The sequence below is a fragment of the Hyaena hyaena genome, unplaced genomic scaffold, assembly GCF_003009895.1.
Source record: "Hyaena hyaena isolate Hyena2069 unplaced genomic scaffold, ASM300989v1 scaffold_243, whole genome shotgun sequence".
NCBI classification, from domain to species: domain Eukaryota; kingdom Metazoa; phylum Chordata; class Mammalia; order Carnivora; family Hyaenidae; genus Hyaena; species Hyaena hyaena.
Window position 1 is genome coordinate 676,722 of NW_024080872.1, and position 24,606 is coordinate 701,327.

Sequence of the window (24,606 nt, forward strand, 5' to 3'; positions counted from 1 at the left end):
CCTGCTTGAGATTCTCTTTCTCCCTCTGCCCCTCTGCTCCTCTCCCCTGCTCCCACACTCTCTCTCAAAATGAAAAAGCAGAAGATGAGTACAGATCACAGAGTTTAAACCATTTTTTTCTAGTTCCTCAAGGGCGAGAGAACAAATCAGGGGCAAGAATCAGGTTGCCATTCTGCAAACCAAGCATACTTTTTATTATACGGTAATAATTTCTCCTGGAACGCTGAGGGAAGGGAAGAATACACAAATACATCAGAGTAAACCTAAAAGCCCTTTATTTTACTCTATAGCTGTAGGATGCACATAAATTTCAGTCTGTCTTCTTAAGGTTCTTTTGAGAGGTAGAATAAGAAAATTTTGGGGTGCCTGGGTGGCTCAGTCAGTTAAGCATCTGACTTCGGCTCAGGTCCTGCTCTCACAGTTTGTGGGTTCCAGCCCCGTGTCAGGCTCTGTGCTGACAGCCAGCTCAGAGCCTGGAGCCTATTTCAGAGTCTGTATCTCCCTCTCTCTGACCCTCCCCTGCTCACGCTGTCTCTCTCTCCTAGAAAAAAAAAAAATATATATATATATATATATAAAATTAAAAGATAAATATTTTTAAAAAATAAAACAAATTTTTTAATTAAAAAAATAAAAAGAAAAAAAGAAAATGTAATAGGTCAGTTTCGTAACATTTCCTATTAGGAGGTATCTATCAGCAAAATTAGCCAATGTTCATATTTAGATTTAGTAGCACTTTGTTTTCTGAATTCTAGTCCTTTAATCCTAAATGTGACAAATAACATTTAACAATTTGATAATAAGAGACATATGAAAACATAATTGTTAGGCTTTGTGTTTAAAAATGTGTACTTAACTATTGGTCTCTATTTTATTATTTGAGAGAGAGAGAGAGCATGAGTGGTGGAGAAGGGGAGAGGGAGAGACAGAGAGAGATGGAGAATCTCAAGCAGGCTCCATGCCCAGTGTGGAGCGCGGGGCTTGATCTCACGACCGTGGGGTCATGACCTGAGCCGAAATCAAGAGTCAGACGCTTAACCAACTGAGCCATCCAGGCGCCCCAATCATTGGTCTCTGGACATCTAACATGCCTATCAAAATAGTTAAGCACTTGTTCCTGCCTTGCAGCACTGGCTTTTATGTGATTATTTAGCTTTTAATAATCAGAAAAGAGAACATGAGAACCCCTAGAAAGAGCCTGAAATTTGCATAAGGACAATATCCACCAATCCTCCATGATGGGCGTATTTAGTCAATATTTAGTCAGTATCTGAAGTGTGTCGATAGTGAGTGAGTTTTAGTGCTATAGGGTGATGGCTTAACTTTAGAACCCATAGCAAAAATAGACAAGTACTTGCTTGATAGGAAGCGAAATGAGATAGAAATGACCATATTATTTCAGTCACTCTGACAGGCTGCCCACATCTGATGGAAGACAGGCAACTGTAACTTTATGATCCATTTGATGCAACCATACAGTCATAAGCACAGAATAGTGTCCCATCATTCACAATCACCTCTTGTCTTAAAAGCCTAACTTTCTGATGTGCTACACAGGCTCTAAATAAAAGATGTGAAATGCCATCAATAATTATTATGTTGTATACCATTAATGAATTGATGTTGCATCTTAGTAGAGAAACGGATTTATTTGATTCGCACTAAATGTTATCGAAGGCTGAGCCAGGTTCTCTTGAGATTCTAGTTTATTAGTTATTAGATGCCATCTTTCAGATAATACTCTTTTCAGACCCGGAATAGAAGGCTTCCTGTTGATGGAAATGAAATTATCAGAAGTCGTATGTTCATAGCCAATTGCAGCCCAGTTGACTGAGGTACTGTACGTTGATGGGTATTTGATCGCTCGGGTTCTCAGTTCTCGATGTCAGGAGTTGCATCATCAGTTTAGGATCACCTTCGATTGGTGCTTACCAGAACCCAGCCGCCACGGCAGCAGACTCTGGGCCTGACATTGTGCCATGCTGTGAGGCTGTTTAGGTGAGGGTGTTTGAGGCAGCATGAAGAATATTCAAAGAAAAGGATGAATTCACAACCAAAGTATCCCTTGGGTCTCCGAAACCAGTCGATATATATTGAATCTGTCCGAAATTGCCACAGCTCTGATTAATCATATTATCATAATACGGTTAGGCAATCTCATTGCATCATCAATCTAGTGGCATTATGGTCATCTCAGCCCTTCCCCAGTTCCACAGCTATCTCTGGTCATATACTTGAACTTCAGCGTGGATAAAATTGCACCACATGCCATCATTAGCGCACATTTTATTAAACGTATACACATCCCAGAGAGTCTTTTATGCAGAGATGGAGATGAGGAGGATATTCTTCCTTCCTTCACAGATGAAAACAGTCATGTAGGAGGTCTGGGGAGGGGGGCCCAGTCGGTTGAGCATCAGACTTGATTTCGGCTCAGGTCATGATCCCCGGTTCATGGCATTGAGCCCCCACATCAGGTTCTGCACTTAGCATGGAGTCTGCTCAAGATTCTCTCTTTCCCCACGCCCTGCTCCTCGTGCCTGCTCGAGCACATGTGCGCTCTCTCTCTCTCAAAATATAGTCACGTAAATGACTATTCTGTGACATTTCAAGCACAGGGATAAAGGTAAGCACCAGGTACTACAGTAATGCAGAAGAGAAAAGCCAATACTAGATTTAGCGGGGAGAGGTAGTGGTGCCAAGCTTCCTGGCAGTACCTTCACTGAGTCTTAAAACACTATCGGGGGGCGCCTGGATGGCTCAGTCGGTTAAGCGTCTGACTCTTGATTTCCACTCAGGTCACGATCTCACGGTTCCTTCATGGGATGGAGCCCCCTATCGGGCTCCGTGCTGATAGTGTGGAGCGTGCTTGGAATCCTCTCTATCTCCCTTTCTCTCTGCTCCTCCCCTGCTCATGATGTCTCTAAGAATAAATAAGTAAACTTAAAAAAAAAAAAAAAACAGTATCAGGAAATAAAAAGACGAGAGGTCTAAAACTATATGAGGTATGCAGGGACCTCCAGACAGTTCTCTGTAACTGCAGTATGAAATGTACTGCAGGGGTAGTCCGGACATAAACAACACTAGAAATTATATTAAGAGCATTTGAATTTCATCCTCCCGTCAGTGAAATGCAGCAGTCACTGAATGATTTCAAGGGGAATTACACCACAAGAAGTGGTTTTATTTATTTATATTTTTTCTAATTAAAAAAAATTAATGTTTTATTTATTTCTGTGAGAGAGAGAGAGAGAGAGGCAGCATGGGCAGGGGAGGGTCAGAGAGAGAGGGAGACACAGAATCCGAAGCAAGCTCCAGGCTCTGAGCTGTCAGCACAGAGCCCAACACAGGCCTCGAACCCACGAACCCGTGAGATCATGACCAGAGCCGAAGTCGGACGCTCAACCAACTGAGACACCCAGGCGCCCCAATGTTTATTTCTTTATTTCTTTAATATTTTCCCAGCTTTGGGGAGGTATAATTGACAAATAAACACTGTATATAGTTCAGGGGCACACCTTGCTGTTTTGATATGCATATACACTGGGAAGTCACGACCACAGTCAGGCTGACATATCCATCACCTCACAGAGTTACTATATATTTTGAAGGCGAAATCAACTAGACCTGATTTACATCTAGGACTGAGGCAAATAAAGGAGAAAGGAAAAACTTTATGAATGCTGATGCCATTAAACTGAATAGGCACTGTTGGAGAAAGCAAATCACAGGGCCGTGGGATATAAGGGAAAGCGAGGAAAGAGGGGTTCTTGCTTAAGTGGCTATCAGCTTGCTTCCTTATGCGGGGCCAATGCCATTTAATTCAGCTTTCTGGTGGGAAGATAACCCAGTCTGAAATAGGGATTCAGTACTGGACCTGCAGAGCTTTGAAATTTGATACTCAGGGACAAGGCTACATCCTTCTGAGGACTATTTTGACAAATATAACCCAGAGTTCAAACCGAAGCAAAAGCAAAGAAGCCGACATATTATCAAAGGCTAAATTCAATTGGTGAAGAGAGAGAAAAAAAAAAAAAGGTCTCACTTTTCAGGAGCCATGTATCCTGTTACAAGTTTGGATCCCAATTTCAGCAACGCAGACAATAAAGGCAAAAATTCCTTTTTTTTAAACGTTTATTTATTTTTGGCAGAGCATGAGTGCGAGCAGGGAAGGGGCAGAGAGAGAGGAGGACAGAGGATCAGAAGTAGGATCCGCACTGACAGCACAGAGCCCGATGCGGGGCTTGAACTCCCAAACCGTGAGATCATGACCTGAGCCAAAATGGGGCACTGCACTGACTGAGCCAGCCGGGTGCCCCAAAGTTTCTTCTAATACATCAATAATGTGATATTAAGTTACAGACACAGAAGAGAACGGAGTGGTGTCATCTGAAAACTGAGCAGAGAATAAACTCAGACCACAGACAAAGTAGGATCCGGACTGCAGTCTACAAGGCAGGGGGCCAGGCCTTTGACACAGGAAAATCCTTCTCTGGTTTACAGCCAGGCTCAAAAAACAAAACAAAACCATCTTGTCTACTTAATAGGTAAATGTAGCTCTGACACATAGACTAATACTAGAGAAAATCCAGAATTCAACTTAAGGCCATCAGTATCCTAGGATACAGGAACAAAGGTCATCTTGTACCAGTCAGCAGGACATCGCCACCTACCATAATCTCAAACATGACCACCTGAAACCTTAAATGGTCTCAAACGACAATATCCTGCATAAACACGCCCATCAGCTCACAATGTGACAGCGCCACGCTCCATATCCTGTTTTTTATCACTGTGAACCAGGCCTCGCCCCCAAACACCAGTACGTTAGTTAACTACCAAGTCCGATTCTTTATTCTTTCTCTCGCAAATCCCCTTTCACTACGTGGTATGCAGGATAATGACGCACAGAAGATGTTCACGTCCGGGGCGCCTGGGTGGCTTAGTCGGCGAAGCGTCTGACTTTCGCTTAGGTCATGATCTCTCGGTTTGTGGGTTCGAGCCCCGCGTCGGGCTCTGTGCTGACTGCCGGCTCAGAGCCTGGAGCCTGTTTCAGTCTGTGACTCCCTCTCTCTCTGACCCTCCCCTGCTCACGCTGTCTCTCTCTCTCTCTCCTAGAAATAAATAAAAAAATATTAAAAAAAAAAAAGAAGATGTTCACGTCCTAATCCCTGGGAGCTGTTTTGTGGCAAAAAGGATTTTGAAGATGCAATTAAGTTACAGACCCTAAAGTACAGTGATTATTCTGAACTATCTGGGTGGCCTCAATCTAATCACATGAGTCCTTAAAATATGAGGCCCTTTCTCTGCGGAGGTGAGAGAGAGAGAGCGAGATGTTATGACAGGAGACGGGACAGAGAGGTAGCAGCGTGAGGATTTGATTCCCTGCTGATGGTTCTGAGATGAGGGGACTACGCAAAGGCCAGAGAGAAGTCTCTAGATGCTAAGTGCGGCTCGCAGATGAATTCCAGCAAGGCAACAGAAATTTCAGTCCTACGATGACGTAGAAATGCTTAAAAATTTTTAAGTTTTTATTGAAATTTCAGTTAGTTAACATACAGTGTAATAGTAGTTTTAGGTGTACAATTTAGGGATTCAAGTCTTCTATACAACACCCGCTGCTCATCACAAGCGCCCCCCCTTAATCCCCATCACCTATTTCACCCATGGCCCCCGCCCCCACCTCCCCTCTGGTGACAGTTTGTTCTCTGTAGTTGAGAGTCTATTTCTTGGTTTGCCTATCTCCTATTTTCCCTTATGACCACTTGTTTTGTTTCTTAAATTCCACATATGGGTGAAATCCAATGGTATTTGTCTTTCTCAGACTGACTCATTTCACTTAACATAATACTCTCTAGCTCCACCCACATTATTGCAAATGGCAAGATTTCATTCTTTTCTATGGCTGAGTAACATCCCATTATATTGATTAGTTTTAAGAGCCTTGTTTTACTTAGTATTGATTAAAGTTTTAAGAGCCTTATTTCACTTAGCATAATAACCATCCATGCTGTCACAAATGGCAAAATACCATTCCTTTTTCTTGTTGAGTAATATTCCATTATACATATATGTGTGTTTGTGTGTGTGTGTATATATATATATATATATGTATGTGTATATATATATATATATATCTCAATTTTTTTATCTGTTCATCAACACTAAAGTTGTTTCCATATCTTGGCTATTATAAATTATGCTGCAATAAACTAAGGGTTCACATATCTTTTTGTACTAATGTTTTTGTGTTCTTTGGGTAAATAGCCAGTTACGGAATCACTGGATTGTATGGCATTTCTGTGTTTAATTTTTTGAGGAACCTCCACACTGTTTCCCACAGTGGTTGCCAAAGAGGAGGTGGGTGGGGAGATGGGTGAAACAGATAAAGGGGATTAAGAGGGACAAAGTTCCAGTTATAAAATAAATAAGTCACAGAGATGAAAGGTAGAAGATAAGGAATATAGTCAACAATACCAAGAAAGAAGCATATGATTTCACTCACGTGTGGAATTTTAAGAACCAACAGATGAACCTAGGGGCAGGGAAGGAAAAAATAAGACAAAACAGAGAGGGAAGAAAACCAGAAGAGACTCTTAAATACAGACAACAAACTGAGGGTTGCCGGAGGGGAGGTGGGCAGGGGGCATGGGCTGGATGGGCATGAAGAGGGGCACTTGGTGGGATGAGCACTGGGTGTCCTAGGTAAGTGATGAATCACTGGGTTCTACTCCTGAAGCCAATACTACACTGTATGTGAACCAACTTGAATTTAAATAAGTACACTTAAAATCAAAAACTAATAACGCCATGATAACATCATATGGTGACAGACAGTGACTACATTCATCCCTGGGAGCATTTCATAATGTACGTAAACGCTGAATCACTATGTTGTGCATCCAAAACTAATATAACACTGTACGTCGACTATACTTCAATAACACCAATTGTAAAATAAAAAAAAGATTTTTTAAAAGCCTGACTTTGTAATAAAATCTTACAAATCGGGATTTCTTGTAAGAGAGTTTCTGATCCTAGAGGACATACATCTGGTGTGAAAGGGAAACGCTATATAGAAACGGGCTATGGGAGAGCAGAAGGGAGGGCAATTAATTCTGAGTACGGGGGCGGGGTGTATCAGTATTACAGAAAATACAGCCAGCTGAACAAATATTTATTGGGCACCTCTATGCACCAGACCCTGTTCTAGGCACTATAGATACCAACTAAGGACCTTGGACATTGTCCTGTGAGCAACAGGGCATCATTAAAAGCTTTTATCTTAAGAGGGGAGGGGCAGAGGCAGAGGGAGAGGGTGAATCCCAAGCAGGCTCCACACTCAGTGCAGAGCCTGACATGGGGCTTGATCTCAGGAACTGAGAGATCATGACCTGAGCTGAAAACAAGAGTTGGACGCTCAACCTACTGAGCCACCCAGGTGCCCCCATTAAAAGCTTTTTATCAGAGGCCAGGCATGCTGAACTTCGGTTTAGAATAGTCACCTTGGCTGCAAAGTGGAGAGTATATTCTGGGGGTAGCGGCAATGGGTAGGTGGAAGAGACTATAGGTGCGAAGTCTGCTCGGGGAGCTATTTCAGCACACCTGCTAGAGAGATTAAGGTTCTGACATCAGTTAGATGCAGTGGGATGGGGAAGGGACGTCACGAGAGATTCACGATTCGGACTTTGTAACTGATTGGATGTGGGGGTCTGGGAGAGAAAATAGTCACGCCCGACTTCCGAATTTCACAAATAACCAAGGAAACAGCTTTGAAAGCAAGTTCAAAAGGTTAATGAATTCAGTTTGGAGCAGGCTGTGCGGTACCTCTAGCCCGATATCGAGGTCTGGAGCTAAGCCACAGACCACAGCATTTAGAAGTCAAATGGAAGAAAGATGATGAAGCCGTTCTCGGAGGAAGTATAGAGTGAAAAGAGAAGGATGTTGTAAAATCCTAGATGATGGAAATATTTCAAAACAGATTAGAGGGAGAATCAAAGGCAGAGGTGGAAACGGAGCTGGCAGAGTACAGGGAAAGAGAAGTAAATCTGCAGCCAAGAGAAAAGAGTTTCAAGAAGAAAGAGGGGTGACCCTTCTTGGCCATTCCTTTTTTTTTTTAAGTTTATTCACCTATTTTTGAGAAAGAGAAAGAGAGAGAGAGTTCATGAGTGGGGGGGCGGGTGCAGAGAGAGTGGGGGAGAGAATCCCAAGCAGGCTCGGAGCTGTAATCACAGAGCCCCATGGGGGGCTCAATCTCACGACCATGAGAATATGACCTGAGTTGAAATCCAGAGTCAAACAGTTAGCCGACTAGGCCCCCCAGGAAGTTCAGTAATGCTTTTTTTGTTGTTGTTTAAGTTTATTCATTTTTGAGAGACAGAAAGAGTGGGGTAGGAGCAGAGAGACACAGAGAGAGAGAGAGAGAGAGAGAGAGAGGGAGAGATCCCAAGCAGGCTCCACGCTGTCAGCGTAGAGCCCCATGCAGGGCTCAAACTCACGAACCTAAGCCAAAATCAAGAGTCTGACACTTAACCAACTGAGCCACCCAGGCAGCCCTTAGTCATCCTTTTTAATGAGGTAGATGTTTAATCACACCCTACATCCCTGGACCCTACCACAGTATATTTACTAAGGACATACACACACCAAAATGGAAACATCAGCCAATGAACATTCGTAACACTAATTAAGCCAAGAAGTAACCTAGTCTATTTCCCATCTTCGTCTATGCTCAGTTGTCTAGCATAGCTCACCAAAGAAAGTGGTTATTCCATAAAGCTCCTAAAAAAAATGTAGGCAGTAATCTCTCGGACATTGGCCTTAGCAATATTTTTCTAGGTCTGTGTCCTCAGTCAAGGGAAACAAAAGCAAAAATAAACAGTACAGACTACATCAAACTAAAAAGCTTTCGCCCAGTAAAGGAAACCATCAACAAAACAAAAAGACAACCTATGGAATGAGAGAAAATATTGCAAACGATATACCCAATAAGGAGTTAATATTCAAAACATGTAAAGAACTCATACAGCTCCATACCCAAAAACCCCCCAAAACAATCCAATTAAAAAATGGGCAGAGGACCTGAACAGACATTTTTCCAAAGATGACATCCAGAGGGCCCGCAGACATATGAAAAGATGCTCTACATCACTCATCATCAGGGAAATGTGAGTCAAAACTACAATGAGATACCATCTTCCACCTGTCAGCATGGCTGTGATCAAAAAGACAAGAAATAACAGAGTTGGCGAGGACGTGGAGAAGTGGAAGCCCTCGTGCACTGTTGGTGAGAAGGGAAGTTTGTGCAGCCACTATGGAAAACAGTATCGAAGTTCTTCAAAAGATTAAAAATGGAAATCCCATGCGACCTAGAGATTCTACTTCTGGGTATTTTCCCGAAGGGGAAGAAAACACAAATCCAAACAGATGTATGCACCCTTATGTTTATTGCAGCATTATTTACAATAGCTAAGATACAAAGCTACCTAAGCTATCCCTCAATGGATGAACAGATAACAGAATTGTGGCACGTATACACAATGGGATATTACTCAACCGTAAAAAAAAAAAAAAGAGTGAATTCTTGCCATTTGTGACAACACGGATGGACCCAGAGGGCATTATATTAAGTGAAATAAAGTCATTGAGAGGCACATACCATAGGATCTCACTTGTATATAGAATTTGATAAACAAAGCAAATGAACAGAGCAACCAACCAAAACCAAAATAGACTCACAAATACAGAGAACGAACTGGCGGTTGCCAGGGAGAAGGAGTTGGGGACTAAAAAGGTGAAAGGGATAAAGAGGTACCCGCTGCCAGGAATAAACGAAATATGTTACGAGGATGAAAAGTACAGCCTGGGGAATGTTGGTCAATACTATCGGAAGGGAATATTGGTCAGTACTATTGGAATAACTTTGTACAGTGGCAGGTGGTGACTACACTTATCGTGGTGAGCATTTCGTAGGGTATCTAGTTGTCAAATCGCTACGCTGTACACCTGAAACTAACATGGCACTGCACGTCAACTACGCTTCAATACAAAAATGAGAATTCAATCAAGTGGTTATAAAATATTTATCAGAGCAAAGGAGCTAAGACTACAAATAGAAGAAAATGCCCATCACTGATCTCTCTAAAAATTAATCCCCGTAGAGTCCAATCAATTTCCAATCCTTTCTTCCCAGACGTAAATTAAACTCCTGACGAAGCATGTCTTTGTTCCAACCCTCCCACACTGTGAGAAAAGTGTCCCACTTTATGGATGAAGCGTCTCCCTCAGCTTTTTTTTTTACATTTTCTGATGCTACTCAGGCAGGCCCAGGAGGAAGGATGCCTGATTGGAAAGTCTGCCATTTTTTCCTCGACCAATTTCTACAGCAGCTGCAACCTTTCACGAAAACCGACGGAGCTCCTTCAACACGTTCTAGGCTGCGGGATGACTGGCCTGCTCATAATGTACTGCTTTTGGGAATTCAAAGGGGTTCAACGCCTGCAGAGGGGCATTGAGCAATGGCTTGCAAAATTACAAATGGCTTGCCTCTTGAGCCAGGAATCCTATCTCAGGGAATTTATCCTACTGATATGGCTACATGAATGCCATATGCCTATGTTGATTTCTCAAAGCATCGTTTGTAAGAACCAAGTATTGAAACTCTCAGTGTCCATCAGTAGGTGTGGTACGGTCACATAATCGAGCATTATGCAGGTTAAAAAGTGAGGAAGGTTTATGGGGTACCTGGGTGGCTCGGGTCATGATCTCACAGTTCGTGGGCTCGAGCCCCAAGTCGGGCTCTGCCACGCTGACAGTGCAGGGCCTGCTTGGGATTCTCTCTTTCCCTCTCTCTGTCCCTCCCTCACTTGTGCTTTCTGTCTCCCTCTGTCAAAATGAATAAATAAACTTTTTTTTTTAATGAGGAAGGTTTATCTGTAATGATAGTAAATTACCCCTTTTACTAAATGACAAAAAAATCAAGATATATTTTAGACTACACAGATACTACCTGTTTAAGAAATGGTGGAAATGATAATGCATATTTGTATTTGCAGAAAGGAACATTGAATGGATTTAAGAAACAAAAGATGTGCTTATCCACCGGGGCTGCAGGGTATAGTAGGAAAGGGGTATACAGGGACAGGCTGACAGAGAGAGAGTGCAAGTGGGGAAGGGGCAGAGAGAGAAGGGGACAGAGGATCTGAGGCGGGCTCTGTGCTGACAGCAGAGAGCCCGACTCGGGGCTCAAACTCAGAAACCGCGAGATCATGATCTGAGCTGAAGTTGGGATGCTCAACCGACTGAGACACTCAGGCTCTCTTAATGTTGCCTTTCTATTCAGTTTTGCTCTTTGAAACATATTAATGAATAGCCTATTCAGAAAATAATTTAAAAGAAAAATTACACTATTACAGTATAGCACTTAATGGTGAGCTTCCAAATTTATTGTCTTCAGCTAATAGAGCCTCAACACTAGCACCTCATAAAGGTAGTCTGAAAGAAAAAATGCAGAACTATCTGACTTTTGAAAACAGATGCAAAAATTATAAACAGGATGTTAAAAATCAAAGCTATCTGTGCATCAAGGAATATGCCGTGACCAAGTATCATTTGTTTCTGGAATGAAAAACTAGTCAGCTTCGGCAAAATCTATCAACAAACTAAAAAAACAAAAACATGATTAATGCACCCAAGGCATTTGAAAAATGCAGCACCCATTCCTCATTAAAAACAAACAAAAAAAAAAACATAAGTAAAAGGAAATATTATAAACTATAATAAAGGCTTTCTACCAAAACTCAATAGGAAATACTTTGTGAATGTAAGTAAACACAATATGGGGGTTACTTATACTATTCTTGCACATTTTCTAAATGTCTGAAATTATTTCAAAATAAAGACTTCAATTCAAAAAAAAAGAATCAAACTTTAAAAATAAAACAGATGTCGGGCGCCTGGGTGACTCCATCGGTTAAACGTCCAACTCTTGGTTTTGGCTCAGGTCATGATCTCGAGGTTCATTAGTTTGAGCAGTGGGTCTCCGCACTGCAAGTGTAGAGCCTGCTTGGGATTCTCTCTCCTTCCTCTCTCTGCCCCTCCTGTGCTCTCTTTCTCAAAATAAATAAATAAACGTAAAAAAATTTACAAAATAGATGATTGAGATGCAATAGTGTCCAGGAAAATATGTACAACTATTTAACAAATAACAGAAGACAATTTCAATTCAGGAGAAGGGAATATCTCATAATAGATCCTGGAACAATTGATTATCCATTTGATAGAACACAGTGTTGGATCACAACATCATACCACAACCAAAAATACATTTCAAGGGCGCCTGGGTGGCTCAGTCAGTTAAGCGTCTGACTTCAGCTCAGGTCACGATCTTGTGATCCGTGACTTTGAGTCCCGTGTCGGGCTCTCTGCTGACAGCTCGGAGCCTGTCGTCTGCTTCGTATTCTGCGTCTCCCTCTCTCTCTGCCCCTCCCCTGCTCACGCTCTGTCTCTCTCTCAAAATAATAAATAAACATTAAAACATTTTTAAAATAAATTTCAGATGGATCAGAGTTCTTCTGAAAAAGAAAAAATATAAGGGAACTTGGACGTAGAGAAGAGCTTCTGAAACTAATCTGAAAACTAAAAGCTGTAAAAAACAGGATAGTAATTTTTGGTTTATAAACCAAAATAAAATTTTTTCTCTGATTAAATACAACATAAATCACCCCAAAAAACAAACGGAAGTTGAGGAAAAATATTTCAGCATAAATTCAAGCATTCACATTTATAATATACAAAGAGCTTCTATAAACGGCAAAGTAAAAAGGCAAAGAATTCACTATTAAATGTGCTAAGGGTAGAAAAAGACATTCTATGGGAGACAAAATTCAGATGACCCACAAGGTTATAGAATGACACTTAACCTCTTATTCGATTAAATGCCCTACCCTGAAAAAGGAGATAGCCCTTTACTCATAAAACCATCAAATCAACCACAGTGACGAATACTGAGCAGCTATGGAGTGAATGAAGAGAAAAGGCCCTTCATGGAAGAAAATGTAATCACATAGAAATGTAAGTTGTGGGGCGCCTGAGTGGCTCAGTCGGTTGAGCGTCCAACTTCGGCTCAGGTCATGATGTCACGGTTCACGGGATCGAGCCCCGCGTCGGACGCTCTGCTGTCAGTGTGGAGCCTGCTTTGGATCCTGCGTCTCCCTGTCTCTCTGCCCCTCCCTGGCCCTCTCTCTCACACTCTCAAAAATAAATAAAATAAATGTTAAAAAAAAATGTAAGTTGCTAGAGCCTTTTTTTTTTTAAAGAAAGAAACGAAACACGAGAAGCACGCTTTGATTTTCCAATTCTGCACATCTGTCAGAAAGAACTCAGAACCGCAGTTATGTATGGATATGTGTAGAATAATTCTCATTAGCCCACTGTGTGCCGCGGTAAAATCTCTCAGTGACCGTGGCCAGGAGATTCTTGAATAAATGGCGCCGTGCGTGCTATTAGCATCTTGGCTGCAAAGGACGCTCCTCCTTCCACCCCTCCTGTTAACGGCTGAAATCTGGCTTCCATCCACGAGCAAGGGTGCCTCTGTGGGCGCTGTGGGATCCAACACCATACATACACCACGGGACCTGGGAGGGGGTCCCATCTACCTGGGCGCCAGGGAAACAGACGTGGTTAGGGCGGGAGAACCAGTAAGAGCTTGTGAACTGGCCCCAGACCTCTGAGCTGAGGTCGGGGAATACCTGCCCACAGCACTGATTCTGCAGACGCCCCCAGACAAGAAAATTCTTTGTACAAGATCAGGCTTCCCAGGGAGAGAGTCCGGCACCTCACTGGATCTCTCTCTATACGAGTTTGGATGCTGCCCAGGACGCTGCTAGAGAAACCCATTTTTCTTCTGCCTCACCCAGGGTACTGAGGCAGTCCTGGATACTGGGAGAACGGAAGAGATCAGGAAAGAGGCGGGGACAAACATCAGGAGGCACTAAAGAGATGTACACCCTGCTGACTGTGTTTGGGATGATGGCAGGGAGCCTACCCCTGAGCCCACGGATCCCCCCATCCCGCCTGTGGGCACACCTGACGACTCCACGGGTGAACCTACACTTCCCACCCTCACGGCTATGTCCTTGCACACATTCCCAAGTGTGGTGGCGAGACTGAGCCCCAGGAAACAAGGAGAGCCGTCGGAAAACAGGCCGGGGTCTGTGGGCGAGGAAGACACCGCAAATCGAAACTCTAACACCACCTTCTGGAAAGTAAAGGGACATTTCCAGCACCCGCTCAGCAAGGTAGAAGATCCAGAGACACCAAGCTGAAGAATTCTGCCAAAAGAAGGAGCAGGAAGTTTGGGGGCAGGTGTCGCCATACAAGTTCAGAGAAAGTCCCAGATATAAGCAGAACCAATAGACGGTATATGCCACCCAGAAGCAACTCCTAAGAATGGGAAACGATGCTGCTTCGAAAGGGAAAACAACACAAAACTTCAAGGAACACGAAGAATCAAGGAAACCTGACACACACCACCCGCCAAAAGTCTCAATAATCCTCCAGGAATCAAACTCAAAAAGAGGGAATTCCGGCATTTCCCAATACAGGATTCGTAACAGGTGTTTTGAGAAAACTCCATGAGCTACCTATAAGAAAACACAGAAAAGACAAGGAGACAAATTCAGAAACAAATACACGAACAAAAGGAGAAATTTAACAAAGAGATAAAAACCATAAAAGGAACCAAACAAAAATTCTGGACCTGAAGAAGTCAGTGAATGAAATACAAAAATGCAGTGGAGACCACCAGCCAGAAGCACCAAGAAACCACACAGAAGATAGAATTAGTGAGCTAGAGAATAACCCAGTTCGAGAGGAACGAAGGAAAAAAGCAAAGAAAGCCTGTGTGATCAATGGGACACCGTCAAACATACAGATATCAGAATCATTGGAGCTCCTGAAGAAGAGATGGAGAAGGAAAAGAAAAGTTATTTAAAGGAATGATAGCTGAGAACGTCCCAAATTTGAGGAGAGACCTGGACGTCCAAGTTCACAGAGCTAATAGATTATGCCATTATCTCAGTGTAAAATGACCTTCTCTAAAGATGGATTATAATGAAACTGTCAAAAATCAAGGACAAAGAGAGAATCCTAAAAGCAGCAAGAGGAAAAAAAAAGATTGTAACCTACTGTGTGTGTGTGTGTGTGTGTGTGTGTGAGATGGTATATATACATATACAATTACATGATGGAGTGTGTATATATATATATATATATATATACATATATACGATGGTGTGAATATATATACACACACATACACATACCACTTTTCAAGACAATAACAAAAATGGGGCGAGATTTTAAAAGGCTATTTCAAAATGAAATGCACATGTGATAATATTACGGAAAGTGTATGATATTAAATTATGTTTATATGTCTATATAGTTATAAAATGCGTAATATAAAATTATGCTGATAATGCGTCCTCAAACATAAAGAACTTGAAAAGATGAAAACGATTTCATGGCATTTAGGGGTTTTTTTTTTCTTGAATTTCTGCTTTAATAAGATACTGACGGAGATAATCAAGGGACAAATTTTCTAGCCAAGATTTTATGAAAAATAACAATGGCGAAATACGCTAATTGGAGCTAATTGGACAAAGGCTATTGAACAGTTGTCCGCATATGCCCCTTTCCCACGTGGCCCACATACAATCACAAGAAACTGAATAATGTCAGCAACCGAATGAGCTTGGAAGGGGATCCCTGGCATCAAATAGGGTTGCAAGCGAGAACATCCTAACAGAATGACATGCCTAGGATGTAGTCACTTTATAGTTATCGCTTTTCCATTAAGACATGCAATGCAGATGGAAAGAATACTTACTGTTTCTTTTTTTTCTTGAGGCTTTCGCCTTGGGACGCCCGGGTGCCTCAGTTGGTTAAGCGTGGAACTCTTGATTTCTGCTCAGGTCAGGATCTCACGGTTTGTCGGTTCGAGCTCTGAGCTGGGCTCTGCACTGGCTGCAACAAGCCTGCCTGGAATTCTCTCTCTCTCTCTCTCTCTCTCAAAATAAATAAATACATAAATAAATGAATGAATGAATAAATAAATAGGAAATAATGTTGTGCATACATGTTGATCTGACCTTGCTCTCCCTAAGAATTCTTCCCATGTGGCAATAACAACACACAGAACACGGGAGGTAGTGCAGATTCACAATAACTGGTTTATTTATGCTAGCTGTGATCGCACCAGCTAGATGAATATCAGACAAGTATCATACTCAAAGACACTCTTGAGCATACAAGTTCAATAAAGTGATCACAAGAATGGAAATGAGCTAGCTTTATCTTCTTATGTTTCACTGACCCAGAGGTATTGTTAAATCCACAGATTTATAACATTTTGTTTCTGGTAACATACAAAAAAAATGCAAAACCTTTATAAACTCTCTTACCTAACAGATTATCAAGTTCCTGAACACTACATTTTTATTCTGAAGAGTACTACTCTCACTTGTCCGAGATGTCTTTTTATATTTCTCTCCTTACAGAAAGAGGCACACCTCTGCACTTCCCCACACCATTCTCTCTGGGCTAAAATCAATGATTTTCCACATAGTAATCATATCCGATAGTCCATATATCTCCACCATCTCTGTTAACTCCTTTGTGGACAAAATCGTGGAGTGTAGGAGCTGTGCAAGTTGGATCGGCCGATATATAGCATTTTTATAGGCGATATTGGAAATTGTTGTGTGTACCACAAGCACCTTCTAATCATGCCTTCCGTTACCTGTAAATCATTACTATCATCATGGATTTATCTTTTTTTTTTTTTTTTAACGGACTCAACTGTTCCAAACGACCACAACTGTTACAACTGTTTGTTGCTCAGGGTTTTTTGTTTGTTTTTTTTTTGTTGGGGGGGGGTGTCGGGGGAGTTCTTTTTATGCTCAATTTCCACTTTTTGCCCAGTGAGGGGCTTTTTCAAGCGGGCATCTTTTTTAATGCTCAATATGCCACTCCGCCTGATGGAAGAGCCTTCTTCGGCACTCTCACTTCCCTCAACGGCAAGATGCGCCAGGCTCATTTTGCTTTTGTCTGCCCCCACATTTTGTGCCAGCCGCTGTGGGAAAAGCCCTGGTTCCTTTAAATGGAGGGTAGTTTCAGGAGCCAACATCTGGGCACTCGGGTACTGCACAGAGTTTTCCATGATGCTACCAGTAATGGTGGCGGGGGGAGGGGGGGCTGACTCTAATGGAGGGTGGAGGGGGGCTGACTACCATGGAGGGGAAGGGGAGGGGGGGAAGGGGAGGAGAGGGCAGGAGGGGGGAGGGGAGGAGGGGAAGGGTGAGGAGGGGGGAGGGGAGGAGGGAGGAGGGAGAGGGGGCTGACTCCCATGGTAGGGGGGGAAGGGGAGGAGGGGAAGGGGGAGGAGAGGAGGGAGAAGGGGAGGAGAGGGCAGGAGGGGGGGAGGAGGGGGAGGGGGGCTGACTTCAAGATTGTTTAGGCTGTCGCAGGGACAGAAAAAGATTTGCAGGGCGAGAGCACATATTTCCAATTTATGTCCAATTTCGTTGTTCCCAATCTCTTTTCACTAATCACAGGGCTGCCACCTCGTGCTATATATCGTCGTACCCAACTCACGTACTCCGATTTCCCTGTTGAGGTCTTAAAAGTTTCCGTTTTCTTTTCTTCTTTCTGGTTCTGCGTCCCTGGATCGGGAAATCGCCTCCAAATTGTAAAGGTCCGAATGTTCCTCTCTGCCAGAAGAGCCTGTACCATTTTCACTTGAAAAGGAAAGTAAAAGCCAATTGCGCGCCGCGTGGGTTTGTCAAGAGTTACAAATTTAAAAAATGCATATAAATATCACGTACGGACTTAACAAAAACAAAATAAGTTGTTTCTCTGAAATTCACATTGAACTGAGCATCTTGTATTTTATCTGGACATCCTACGTCTCAGGGAAGAGTAAAGATGCTAAAAGCACAGGTCGTTTAGTGTCCCAGATACAGTCCCCTAACGCTATCGAAAATCTACGAACCAGAAACGAAACGAAACGAAACGAAAACCAAACCAAACACTACTACCTTTCAAGGCCCTTCAAAAAATCGTTCCGAGTTTCATTTTCATGAGCCGAAATGTGGATTTGGGTTTTTTAATTTAAGTCTCTAATTTTGAATCTAGGTATTTTCTCCGTTATAACTTTCAGCCGTGTTATTGTATTCTAATCCCTCAAAGCAACCTAAAATATCCGAAAACACAATGACATTATATAAAGAAATCAATAGAAAACATGTCCTTACTATTACAAATTTAAACTAAACAAACAGTAAATTCATGTGGGTTAATTCTATAGGTTCTTACACATTTTTCACCACATTAATGTCTTAAAGTGCACAATTTGGCTTCCAGAATATTCTAATTAATATCACACAGTTTGCATTAAGCACTCCCTTAAAACAATACAGTTGGAGTCATTTCCCCAGATTTCAAAACCTTTTGTTCCCTATGAAAATAAACACAGGTGATTCAGAGAGTCATTGCCGCAGAAAAATTTAGCTCGAATGTCCTAATCTTTGCATGGATTTAAAGACCCCACCCACGACTCTTCTCCCAATTTTGGGGGCCATGGTGATTGCAAAGCTACCACGGAGGGGAAATGTACTCTGAAAACATGTTTAAAAAATTTGCATAGTAAAGTGCTTCCCTCTCAGTTTTTACCATTTTAATCAGTAGCATCAGATACATATGCGTGCCTGTATATAGAGTATATACACACACTGAAATTTATGTATTTACACACACCCATATATAAATACATATTCTTTTTGTGATATAAGGACCAAGTCACATTTGACAGAAATTTCTCATCTTTAAACATGCCACGAAATGACTGAAAACAAATGAACTGAGCATGAAATCAAGAGCTTAAAATGCAAACAGAAACCAACAGAACCAATCAAGAAACTAGAAGGAATGAGAGGTGTGTGAATACATTTGATGGCACATAAGCAATAGAACTGATCGATAAAATCTGGTTCTCTGAATGGACCAAAGAAAAAAAACCCGAAACGACAAAAACTAATCTCCAGCAAACCCATATGAGAAACGAATAGCCAAATCTAGTAAACAGTACCAAAGGAAAAAGAAATAAAGGAAGACGGGGGAAAATGTTAAGCTAAATACGTATAGATACACACATACCAATGCAGCTTCTAAATGTTTACATACATGATGTATGCAAATTTTTAAACTAACATGCATATCTATTTAGCTTAACATAACTATTAAAACATTTTATAGCATCAAACATTTAACATGTTTAAAACTAAAATGGATGTAGATAAGAATGGAGGTTTTCTGAATAATGAGATTGTGCTTAACATGTATTTTCTTCTTTTGGCTTCTCCACTGTTTCTTACTTTAACTTTTCTACTTTAGAAATAAGACGAAAGAGTTAGTTTTAAGAACAACGCATACACAGGTAAAAAGGGTTGAAGACGGATGCAACGAAATATTGGAGCGTATCGTTCCCGCGGGGAGTTGCATTAGCATCTCCCGTGTGGACGCCTGAATCCCTCAATTTCCCAAATTTAGATGAGTGGCATTTCTTTAAAGAAGATTCCCGAACTACATGCACAGTTTAATTTTATTTTCGAAAAACAGCGGGTTTCTGCATTCCTGGACATAGGTGTTGGCCCATGTGTACATCTGAGCACAACCATAGAAAGCCGGCAAAACTTAACTAAGGATTGGTCCCAGGGGTGGGCATTTTGGGTGACTTCTATTCTCTGCACTTTGTTCCTGTGTTTTCCAAATGTTATCGAATCAATGCAACAACAGTTTTAAGCAAGCTATAGACCTAAAGGTAAGAAAACGACTTCACTATTTAACTGTTATAACTGACTCAGAGCAAGGTTATTTAACATACTATCTAATCAACACCACGTTCGCTTACAGCGAATGCCCCCTCTCTATAAAGAGAGGTCTCCAACTAGTCTTCCTTTCCAATCTTATCCTCTAATAAATTTTTGTCTGCGGTTCAAAACACGGCAACCACAACAAAAAACCAGGCTCTGGCTCTATTTCTAAATCAGAAGAGAGCGATCAGGAAATAAATGTGTTGGGATTCAGAGATTCCCCAAGAGGGTAAGAGCCCTCGCTTTCCCCTGCGTACTGGAATTTTTTACATTTAAAACACTTCTTTCGCCACGCGAAATTCACCAAATGACACCTGTCGCAATCCCAATCCCCGACGTGGCGCCTGATGTTGCGGCCGGCCGAGCAAAAGAAGGCAGGCTCCCGCTGAAACCTCTTCTGCAAGAACTTCTTGGACTGCAGTTGCTTACCCTTCCAGTCGGGTGTGGGATTATTCCCAGTAGAAAACATGGTCGCATGTGCTGCAGCCTGGACTGTGGCTTCTGTCATAGTTTCTGCCGCATATTCTGCTGCCACTCCTGGGAGAGAAAAATGTAGGTGGGTATGAGCAAAAGGCTTCAGAGGGACCTGGGTGGGGGGTGGGGAGCTGTGGACCAGCCTAACTGAGCCCGGGCCCCCAGGACTTCAAAGCAAGGGAAAAACAGGCGCCTGCTGCCCATCGCCCCATTCAGAGGTCTCTTTCTCCTCCTGTACCTCCTTCCCCCCCCCCCCCCCCCCCCCCCCCCGCCCAAGAGCAGCAGTGCCAGGAGGCGTAACAGACCAGAAGCCTGTTTCTTTCACTGTCCAGTAACTTGCTGCAGCCTGAGAGCAAAAGCAAACCTACCTGATATCTGCATCTCCTGGTTCTTACTCTGTCCCAAGGCTGCTTCCTGCCTCTGGTACTCCATGCTCAGCACCCTGAACAGCTCGTTCCTGAGCGTGTTGCGCTCTTGTTCTAGTCCACGGAGGGTCATGAGGCTCTGTTGAAGCTGGGTCTGCGCCTTCTCCTTCTCCTTCTCCTGTGTCTTCCTCAGGTTGTCCACCATCCCGACCAAGACATTGGTGAACAGCTTTTGCTCATAGAGCTGATCCTGGAGCTTCCTCATCCTCCGCGTGTCTTCCCGCTTCTGCTTCTCGGCCAAGCGCACGGCCAGGGCCAGGGTTCTCCAGGCACAGGACTCCTTCATGGCTCCCGACATGGCAGAGTCAGTCAGGATGTCTCGCAGCTTTTTCTCCATGTCCCCCCAGGACTCACACATCTGTATCAGGTAGAAGTGCGGACTAACTCCATTTCGAAGTATTTGCTTGTTGAGGAAATCCACAACTTCCCTCTGGAAGAAGCCACAGGTGGGGTCATTGAAATTCACAGCCATTTTCTGGAGAGCACTCTCTCGGACCTCCTTTCCCTCAGAGAGAGCAGAGAGTAACAGGATATGACCTATGACCTTGACCTCTCTTCTCCCCAGTTACTATCTCCCTCTTAGGTGGCAAGTCAAATGCCACCTAGTGGAGTGAGGGTTCAGCTTGCAGGCTGCACAGCTGCCTCTTCCACAGCAGCTCCAGGAAAAAGCCTGAGGGAGCGGGTGGATTTTACCACTAGGGGGTGGAGAGGAAGATTCATGAACTAAACCAACCAGGCTACTCTTCTCAGGCTGTCCCACATGATAATAAATATAGACGCACCCATAACATTTACTAAAGGGACCTGGGCTATAGTAACTTAGTAAGGACTCCTCTGTCTTTCCTCCTGCCTCAGCTAGTTTATAAAATATTTGAAAGCTGGGCATCTTTCCCCATGAGCAAGCAACCAGGACACCCAGCACAAGTGCAATAATTATGTTTCATCGATGTATTTTGCCGTTCACAGAAACTTGCTCCCACTGCACAAATTTCCATGTCACCAACTGAGAGTCCGTTCCTGCAGCACAAAATTTGAAACTTCTACTACGTGTAGTAATTAAGAAAAAACAAACAAACCACCCACCATTTATTATTAACTATCTTTTTAGAGCCATGCATCATGTTAGGAGGTCAGGAGATCAAAAGATCAGTGAGACACAGCCCGTGAACAATGCAGTCGTTTTCTAGTATAACTTTGAATGGGTAAACCTATTAAAAATATAATTCAAAACACAGAGAGCAGCTCCACAGCATCGGCATTATTAGTAAAAGCGAGGACTTCTCTCGTCCTTGACAGATCCGTCTCATGTCTAAGATACGCATACCATATACCCCACAGTTGCATAAATACAACAGGAAATTGCCCACAGCAGTGAGGTGCTAGAAATAAAGTGGAGAACTGAACCGGACTCTGAAACAAATATGATTGCTACGAACATATTTTCTCCTGGAAACTAACTACGTAACTGGTGTTTGTATAAATCCAGTTTTTAACTATAAAAATGTCACTTTCGTCTCATGGTGGGGCTCTGCAGACATAGGTGCTGGGACAGAGTTGAGGGGGCAAGATGTCCTGATAGGGGGGCACCTTGGACAGGCAAGGGGCAGGGCTGAGCAGTAGCTGAACTTCAGCGCAGTCCCGAGCGAGCCCGTCAAAAGCCTTGGGAGCGAGCGCTGCCTCTCACGAGCAGCAGCCAACGAGCTGAAATGGTCATGACCTTATACCTCGGCCTCGCAGTCGCTGAATGCAAGTAGCTTTGGGAATGGTGTATCTCAGGTGAGGTGACTCTCGGAAGGCGAGAAGCTGACATCTGCAAGCTGACTGCTGATGCCACTGCCCACAGTTGAGCCACAAGTCATGCCTTAAAGGAGGAACTAGGCAATGTGTTTCTGTGTTTATCAGAAACTACAATTCTTTTTTTTTTCTTTTCTTTAATTTTTTTAATGCTTTATTTCTGAGAGAGAGAGAGAGGCAGCGTGAGCAGGGGAGGGTCAGAGAGAGAGAGGGAGACACAGAATCTGAAGCAGGCTCCAGGCTCTGAGCTGGCTGTCAGCACAGAGCCCGACGCGGGGCTCGAACCCACAAACTGTGAGATCATGACCTGAGCCAAAGTCACATGCTTAACCGACTGAGCACCCAGCCAGGCGCCCCTTCTTTTCTTTTCTTTTCTTTTCTTTTCTTTTCTTTTCTTTTCTTTTCCTTTCTTTTCTTTTCCGTTCCGTTCCTTTCCTTTCCCTTCCTTTTCTTTCTTTTCCTTTCTTTCCTTTCCTTTGCTATTATTTTCTTTTCTGAAGTTCTCATTAAAATTCAAGTTAGTTAACATATAGTGTCATATTGGTTTCAGGAGTAGAATTCACTGATTTCATCATTTACATATAGCCTCCAGTGCTCACGGATGTATAGCACCCAACGCTCATCCCAACAAGTGCCCTCCTTAATGCCCATCACTCCTTGAGCCCATCCCCCCACCTCTCCCGCCTCCAGCAACGCTCAGTGTGTTTTCTTTATTTAAGAGTCTCTTATGGTTTGCCTCCCTCTCCATTTTTATCTTACTTTTCCTTCTCTTCCCCATAGGTTCATCGGTTGTGTTTCTTAAATGCCTCATATGAATGGAATCATATGCTGTTTGTCTTTCTATGGCTGACTTCTTTCTCTTAGCATACGACACTCTACTTCCATCCACATTGTCGCAAATGGCAAGATTTCATTCGTTTTGAGCCCTGAGCAATGTTCTTTATCTTCTTTGTCCATTTGTCAGTCGATGAACATTTGGGCTCTTTCCATACTTTGGCTATTGTTGATACCACTGCTATAAGCATTGGGGTGCATGTCCCCGTTCGAACCAGCATTTTTCTATCCTTTGGATAAATATCTAGGAATGCAATTGCTGGGTCATAGGGTAGCTATATTTTTAATTCTTTTAATGTTTACTTATTTTTTAAAGTGTATTTTTTTATTTTTGAGAGAAACAGAGAGACAGCCTGAGCAGGGGAGGGAGGGCCAGAGAGAGGGAGACACAGAATCCGAAGACAGGCTCCAGACTCTGAGCTAGCTGTCAGCACAGGGCCCAACGCGGGGCTCGAAATCACGAACCGTGAGATCATGACCTGAGCCGAAGTCGGACGCTTAAACGACGGAGCCACCCAGGCGCCCTTTAAATATTTTTGAGAGAGGGAGAGAGTTAGTGGAGGAGGGGCAGGAGTGGGAGGCAGAGAATCCAAAGCAGGCTCTTCTATCTCTATCTTAGAGTTTACTCTTAGTGTTGTACGTTCTATGAGTTTCAATAAAAATAGAGTGACTCTGGTTAATTCTATGTCAACCTGATGGGAGCACAGGGTGCCTAGCTATTTGGTTAAACATTATTCTGGGTGTTTCAGATGAGATAACATTTAAATTGATAGACCTGAATGAAGCAGATTACTCTTTCTAGTCTGTGTGGGCCTCGTCTAATCAGTTGACAGCGCGAATAGACTAAAAAGACTAACCCTCACCTGAGTAAGAGAATAATTCCTGCCTGATAGCCCTCAACGTGGGGCACCAATTTTTTGCCACAGGGTGCCTAGATACTTGGTTAAACATTATTTTGGGTGTTTCAGATAAGATGAACATTTAAATTGATTAACGTGAATGAGGCAAATTACTTTTCTACTATGGGCGGGCCTCGTCTAATCAGTTGACAGCATGAAAAGACCAAAAATACTAACTCTTACCCAAGTAAGAGAATAATTCTTTCCTAATAACCCTTAAAGTGGTTTACCATTTTTTTTTTTTTTTTT